The sequence below is a fragment of the Oenanthe melanoleuca genome, chromosome 4 (genome assembly GCF_029582105.1).
Source record: "Oenanthe melanoleuca isolate GR-GAL-2019-014 chromosome 4, OMel1.0, whole genome shotgun sequence".
Classification (NCBI taxonomy): Eukaryota; Metazoa; Chordata; class Aves; order Passeriformes; family Muscicapidae; genus Oenanthe; species Oenanthe melanoleuca.
In genome coordinates this window covers 65,644,716-65,652,372 of record NC_079337.1, presented here as the reverse complement: position 1 = coordinate 65,652,372, position 7,657 = coordinate 65,644,716, and positions in this window count along the sequence as shown.

Below are 7,657 nucleotides of genomic sequence, written 5' to 3'. Positions count from 1 at the left end.
TCTAAACCTTGGTGTTCTGCCAGATTCAGAACCAGCACTACTAGAAAGCAACTAGGATTAAATGCTAAATTATTTCAGGTGAAATGGAGTCAACCTCTTCAGCTCCAAACACAACAAAGGATCAGGAAGAAATTCACACAGGAAATTCTTTCAAGATAAATCCTCTAGGATCTTTGGGGGGAAAAATATTGGAAATCTTTGCATTCCTATAATCTTTTCTGAACTTGCATTCCTTTTGGGGGATTGAGAGAAGTGCTTGGACCTTGAGAATACCTGATTCCATATGAAATTACTGTTTTTTTATTGCTTTACCTTCATGTTCTGCAGGCAGAAGGCAAGGAACTCTTGCTGTCTTAGGGTCAATTTTATATATGAGAAAGAAATCTCAAAATCTTCTTAGGGTTGGGTGGGAAATAATTTCCTGCTGGAAGGAGTTTGCCATAAAAGAATCCATGGTTTTGGCATCTGCTTTCCAGTAAGAGCAGTCTTTGTAGCTAAGACAGAATTCTACATTCTTAGACAAATTGAATGGCTTGTCCTGTTTCCCTGATCTGTCAGAGTTCTGTCTGTAGAAGTCTCTGACATCTGATAAAGGTCTTAATGTTTGTGAATAAGAATCTGTATTTTAATTGATGATATAGCTGGGAATATAATTTTTTTAGTGAGAGAGTAGAAATCATGAATGATACTTTCATGTGCCTCCCTACTTTGTATTCTGGAGGCCTTTATCTTCTAATCACCCATTTTTGGAAGCTGGAAGAGTGGAGATCACAGAAAACATTTTATCAGCCCCTGGATATGGCAGGCTAAGGGGAGGGATGATTTTCTTCCAGACTTTGTGTCTTGGTATAGTAACCAAGGGGACTTTGGTATAACTGAAGGTTTTTGAGAAATGGGCATGAAATGATGCTAAGTAAAAAGCTACAGACTTCCATGTGATATCAAGAACACCACCAAGTTCCTCATAAAGAAACATTTCACCTTGTGATGACATGTACACAGTATGACACCTTCCTGAATTTGTGACCCTAAACCCACCTGTGATAAATTTAATTTGATGCCCCAAGTCTTCCAGATCAGCCATTGCCAAGTGCTGGCTGCAGGAGAATATTTAAATATTTGCAGTGTTTCAATAAGCAGGAACTTTGACAATTCAAACATACTCAACCAATATGCTGATCTATTCTCATGGTTCTTGTCTTGCTGATCCAATATTTCTAATAATTTTTGCACCATTGTGGTGTGGTTTACCACCCCACAGCTCTGCAGTAGAATGTGATGAATAGCTGAAAAGCTTTTCTTGTAAAAAAGTCATGGGGTTGCAGAATTAGTGAAACTAATCACAAACTCACAGGGAATTAATCTAATTGTTTCAGCTTGGTAGCAGGGGAAGGGGAGGAGATGAGAAAATCAAAGGGATTCATGTCACCACTCCTGGAATAAAAGATTTTGAAGCACAACACTTGTGTTTGGGAGTTTATCTGGATTTAATTAAAATAATTAATTAGTATGCCTGGGGAATATGAAAAATACTAATTTCTTTCTGTGCCACTCCTGCCCTTCTCTGTTAATATTTTAACTGAAATCAGCTCTTTGAATAATCCTAAACCCAACTGAATGCTGCCCTGTGGAATTATCACAATTATCATGCAGAATTTTAGGGTGGAGCCAGCTCCAGGCTGCCTCCCCAGCCTGGACAGGGACTCAGAAAGTGGCAGTGGCCAAGTTTCTGCTCAGCACACACCTGTGGAAGGACACAGAGGAGCACTGATGGGGATGGAAGCTCAGCATCCATGTGCTGGTATCTTCTTTCAGGTATCACACAGAAAATAGAACTATGGAATATTTTTGTCCCACCCTAATGCTCCTGCCAGGCATCTGCTGTGAAAATCAACATAACAACATGTTTCCAGTGGTCAATTCCATGAAAACTGTGATGATGCCTTGCCCAAGGCTACACAACTTTAATTTTGAGCCCAGTCAAATTATTCATGGGAGCTGGTCCTGCTCAGCTGCTGAGATCTCATCTAATCTCTGCTTGAATTACTCATAGCTGTTTGGTGTTCTACACACAAAAAAACCTGTGGTGTGTGTGTGTATACATATGTATATTTGTGTGAGTATATATGGACATCTTTTTTTTTTTTTCTCTGATAAAAGACCTTTGGTAGGATTTCCTTTTATATCAGCACTTACCCCATTGTGTATGACATTTCTGGACCTGGCTGCTGTTAAAAAATATCTCCTAAGGAAATCTCTTTCCTTACTGTTATGTACTGCAGGTAAAAAAATGAGAGGTATCAGGAGGAATAAGGAAGAAAATTGACTTGAATTCCTGAATATTCTGATTCCCAGTTTGAATACTATTATTGAAGTTTGATTAAACAAAGCTGTTTTGTGTGTTTGTTTAATACAAGGGAAATGATTCACTGTTGACGGAGTTAACCTTTTCCTCCTTTATTGTTGCTAAAAATATGTGTAATTCAGACCTATTCCCTATTTATCTACTTAAACAATAAATTAGGGATCTGCATGCACAGAAGTAAAACAATCCTTCAGTAAATCTTTGTTGAAGTCATCTCTAGAATAGATGAAGAGAGGTTCTTCAGGCTGCTGCAGGTGAGGCTGCTGGTGTGGGGCCAATAATTATCCATGGGGTAGGACACTGTGCAAGCTTTTCTGAATCTGCTTTTTGTCTTGAAGTCACCATCTATCACTCCTCAGACTCATAAAATTTAATCTGTATTTGGCAGAAAATGAAACTATTAATGTCAGGAGAAAGGAGAGGGAATTGAGCAAGTGAACATCTATCCTATGGATAGTCCTTGCTGTCCCAAAGGGCCCTTCTGGCCTTGCCCAATGAAAAGTGTTTTCTCTGTTGGAATTAAGGATGCAAAAAGGAGTTCAGCAGCAAGGTATTTACCCAGCACTGCATGTGGGTAATTATCTCAGTTTCATCCAGTGCCCTGCTACAGCTTTGCATCCAGCATCCCATATGGATCTGGGAATCTTCTACCTCTGCAAGGTTGCAAAATCGTATTTTCAAAGAAGACAATCCAATGTGTGAACTAATTTGTGAGCTTTTGGCCTCTTTTGGCCTTAATAATCTTCCCATCAAATACACAAATACCAAATACATGTTCTGGTGTTCAAAACCCAGATATAGCAACTAGACATTCTGGATTCTGTCCCTGTTTTAATTTTTATACATTATTTGACCTTGCATAAATAATTTACTGCCTGTAAACCATTTTCTCTGTCTGTAAAATCAGAAATATGATGCCACAAACTCCACAGAAGCTGCTCTGAAAGAACACAATATCATTTATTTGGTGTTACAGAATTCATGAAATATCCACATACACAAACCATCTCACAGGTCCTGTCCAGTGGTAATTTATGATCATATGGTAACAGCTTCTAGGGGAGGAGACAGAAGGAGTCTTTACTATCACATGGCAATTTCCTTATCACCAGAGCCATAGCATATTGAGTGAAGAAAATTGCATTTTCCTGAAATTCCTCTTTGACAGGGACAACCTCGACTTGGAAAACCCCAGAATTTTTGGACAAAAGAAGAAAAATGATACTCCCATGAATTAACTCCTGAAGGATAATGATTTAACACAGTTGGTTTCCTTTTCTGTACATTGAATTGCAGCAAATATAAGCATGTGAAATGAAACACATGCAGCTTCTTTAGGTGGTGTCCAGGCAGAGGATAACTGAGAATGGTTTGAGCTGTAAGTTTGACAATGAGCAGAGGAGAAAAAAAAGCTATTTAGGGAGGTAGGACAGGGGATATTCCAAATACAATTTATTGATCATTGCTTAGTTTATCCTAGAAAACCTACTGTTTATCAGTAAGATAACATTTTCCCTCTTATATGGCACAAAACTCCTGGTTTGTAAGGGAAAAACATTTAGAGTTATTCAGTGCTTTGTCAGTGGACTTTGCTGGTATTCAAACTTCTTTTGAAACTAATGATATCTTTCCATTAGTATTTAATAGATTTATCTCATAGCACCAGCAATGAAGTAGAAATAGTTTTGAAAAAAGACATTTAGGACAATAAATGTCCAAAGGACTCTAAATTTCCAAATTTAGAACACTAAATGTCCAAAGTTAACTCTCACTACTTCCTTCTTCCCTTCAGTTCCCACCAAGTAATCTCTAATTTTTCCTTCATTTGCAGTTAGGGAAAACTTTGCTCTCACTAAGATTTGAAATTTTACTACTTTGCCTCATCTCTTGTTTCATGCTAAATAAAAATACAGCAGCTTAAAAATCTCTGAAAATCTAAAGTTGCCTCTGTGGTATTTCTCTCTTAAATTAATCTTCTTTTTCTGCTTGCAGATCATGCTTGAAATACAAAATGTTTTACTTTTTTTTTTTTTCAAGGGGTAAGCAGCCATAAATGTGATAGCATAACTGAGAACAAGCAGGACTCATTCTCACCTTGTTATCTCTGCATGAGTTTCAATATTGGATAGGATTTGTGATGTGCTGTGATTTCTCACTCTCAAGGCTGTTTCAGGAGAAACCATCAGGCCAGAGCTGTGATTTTCACTTGCATGGAGGGCAGTGTTTATTATTCAAATGGCAGCAAATGGAAAATCTCAATTCAACACCTGTTCTACTAGGTTTATAAAAAATTAAAAATTAAAAAAAAAAAAGGGAAACCAGGATAATTCTTTAAAGTGTGCAATCCATGGTGGGTGCAGAGTGGTAAATGCTGCTCTTGCTGGGCTGTCCCTGCTTTTGCAGAGCAAGGTGATAGTAGAGATGGTTCATTCAAACTCCTCTGAGAACAACTAATTAGCCACATATCATCTTTAGTGCTGTCTTCCCAAGGAAGGTGGAAGGGATCCAATTAAGAGTGGGGGATGTTCTGCTGAGATTTCTTTATTAACTTTATAGTAGAAGGAAGCAACATATGGAGTCAGAGTGTAATGCCAAAGAAAAAAAATAGCAGAAAATAAGAAAACCTGTGATTTCTGGAAGATTTTGTAAAATACACCAAAACACTGCCTTCAGGAGCTTTTGTGGGTTAGGAAATGTGGGCAGGCTTGGGACAGAAGCCTCCTTGGGACAGAAGAGAGGATTAACTGATCAGCTGTAACTTTTTCCCTGGTCTCCAGTCCTCAGGCCAGCTGCAGAGATGTCACTCAAGGAAATAAATGTTCCATTGGTGCTTCAATGGCTTCACTCTCATGTTCCTGAGTGAGAATAAAAGGGAACTGGAGCATCTCCCTGCCCTCAACCTGCATGACCCACAATGAGATCAAGTGGGAGGCAAGGAAGGATGTGAAGCTGGAGGGTATGAATATTTAAATCAAAATTCTAAAAAATAAAATAATTTAAAAAATATTAATACATACATAAAATTAAATTTAAATAAGCATTTGAATTATCTGTTTTATCAGCCAGACTGAACACAGCATTTAGATTTGCTGTACAGTGAGGGGCAAACCCTACCTCAGTTTTTCTCCCTGTGAGGTAAGGATGAAATTATTTTCTTAAGTATCCTTTTCTCAGAAAATGTGTTGTTAAAAAAACATAGCAAAACAAACAACCTACCAGTAAACCTAGGCTGCACAGATTTATTATCTGTCTAAAGAATTTGATGGGTGAAACTGAGAAAAAAACCCCCAACCTAACAAATAATAGTGTTATTAATGGGGCTTCTCAAAGTATATTTTCTTGGCAATATAGGCATGCCAATAAAGGTTAATTAAAATGACAGGCAATCATGATCAGATTAAATGGGGTGTGTACTAATCTCCTGCACTTGCATGAGAACCTAAAAAGCATCTGACTTGGGGATGACAACTGAAAGCATGGTATTTTTAGCTGGATTCAATAGAACTTTCTTACACTCAATTAATTTCTGCATAATATGGAGATGAAACATTTGCTTTTCTTCCCATCATCTCTATAGGAGGAGTGAGGCATAATAGCAATATTTCTGGCACTAAAATATGTCTGTGAAAATTTGAGAGTATTTCAGGAAAGAGAAATGCACCTATGAAGCAGTAGTGTGCTAATAACTTCTTCTCATTTTCTTTCCAGTGACAGGACCTGAGGGGATGGTCTGAAGATGTGTCAGGGAAGGTTGAGGTTGGAAATTAGGAAAAACTTCTTCCCCCAGAGGTGCTGGCACTGCCCAGGCTCCCAGGGAATGGGCACAGCCCCAAATCTGCCAGAGCTCCAGGAGGGTTTGGAAAATATTCCCAGGGATGCTCAGGGTGGGATTGTTGGGGTGTCTGTGCAGGGCCAGGAGCTGGATCAATGATCCTTGTGAGTCACTCCCAGCTCAGGATATTCCATAATTCTTTATATAACATTATTGGATACTCCACTGGAGAGGTGAGAATGACTTCCAGCAGCAGAAGGCACAGGGTGATTCCTTCTCCCTTTGCCATCTCTGGAAGATTAACCACTGCATTCACTCAGGTGTTTGGACAACATCATACATTTTGGGGGTGAAGGGTGTATCTGGCATCTTTCACTGAACAGCTTCAGGTGAGACTTTTGTCACTGCAGTCATCTCTTCTGGAAGAGAATTGTTCAGGCACTAAGGAGAGCAAAGACAGGTGAATGCAGAATGAAAACTTAGATCCATAGGCTGGTTCCTGCTGGTGTGAAATGCTCACTCTGGCCACTAATTAAAACAAAGAAACCAAAGACCCAAAAGAAAATCTTTCTGTCCTTATCCTTGATCCAGAGCCTATGAACACCTCTGGAGAAGAGGGGAAAGGATATATTTCTTTCTGTTTTTTCAATTTTTTCTTACCAGATGATTCTGCTCTTTGAAGATTGTCCATAAAACCCACTGAGAGCAGCACATGGTTATTATGATGTAAAATTATAACTCCTAATATCTGAGGTTCAAAATATTATAATTTCATGGAAAAGAACCCAAACCCAGGACTTTTCTTCATAGTCCAACTGTCTTGATAATTGATAAGCAGCAGGCTGCAGACAGATTCAGATTCTCCATCTCCACCTGTTGGCAGAACTGTATCTGAAAGGCATAAAATAGATGTCCCTGCCCAGAAAAGGGTGGTGAAACAAGATGATCTTTAAGGTCATTTTTAACCCAAACTGCTCTAAGATTTTGCAAGTCTATGAAAATTACTTGAAGGAAAATGATTGAGATGAGAAAACTTAGAGTATATTGTTATTCCTTTTTTTTTTTTAAGCAAAGTACTGATATCTCAAAATACCTGTGAAACTGCAGGGCTGGAAATGCAAATGATCTACCATGAAAACTGAAGTTTGCTCACATTAAGTTGGCACGTAGTAAAGATGTAGCAGTATTACCATAAACACAATTTGGTTTAATTTATGGACTTCTTTACATGCACACTCCTGTATCCCTGAGGGCCATAAAGCAAAACCTGAAGAGAAAATAGAAAACGAATAAAATATATCTTGTCTTCATTTGTGTCAAATCACAATAAAAGGAGGAAATATAATCAACTTAGATGTTGTTTTCTTTTTATTTATAAAGCTTACTGTTTCACTCTGTTTTAATTATCATCATTAAAGTGTGGTAGCACAGAAAAGGCTGCATGCCACCTTGGCAGCCAGATGAGTATCTAGCTCTAAAAGGAGGACACTTAATTTAAAACTAGTTCTAGAAATAATTTC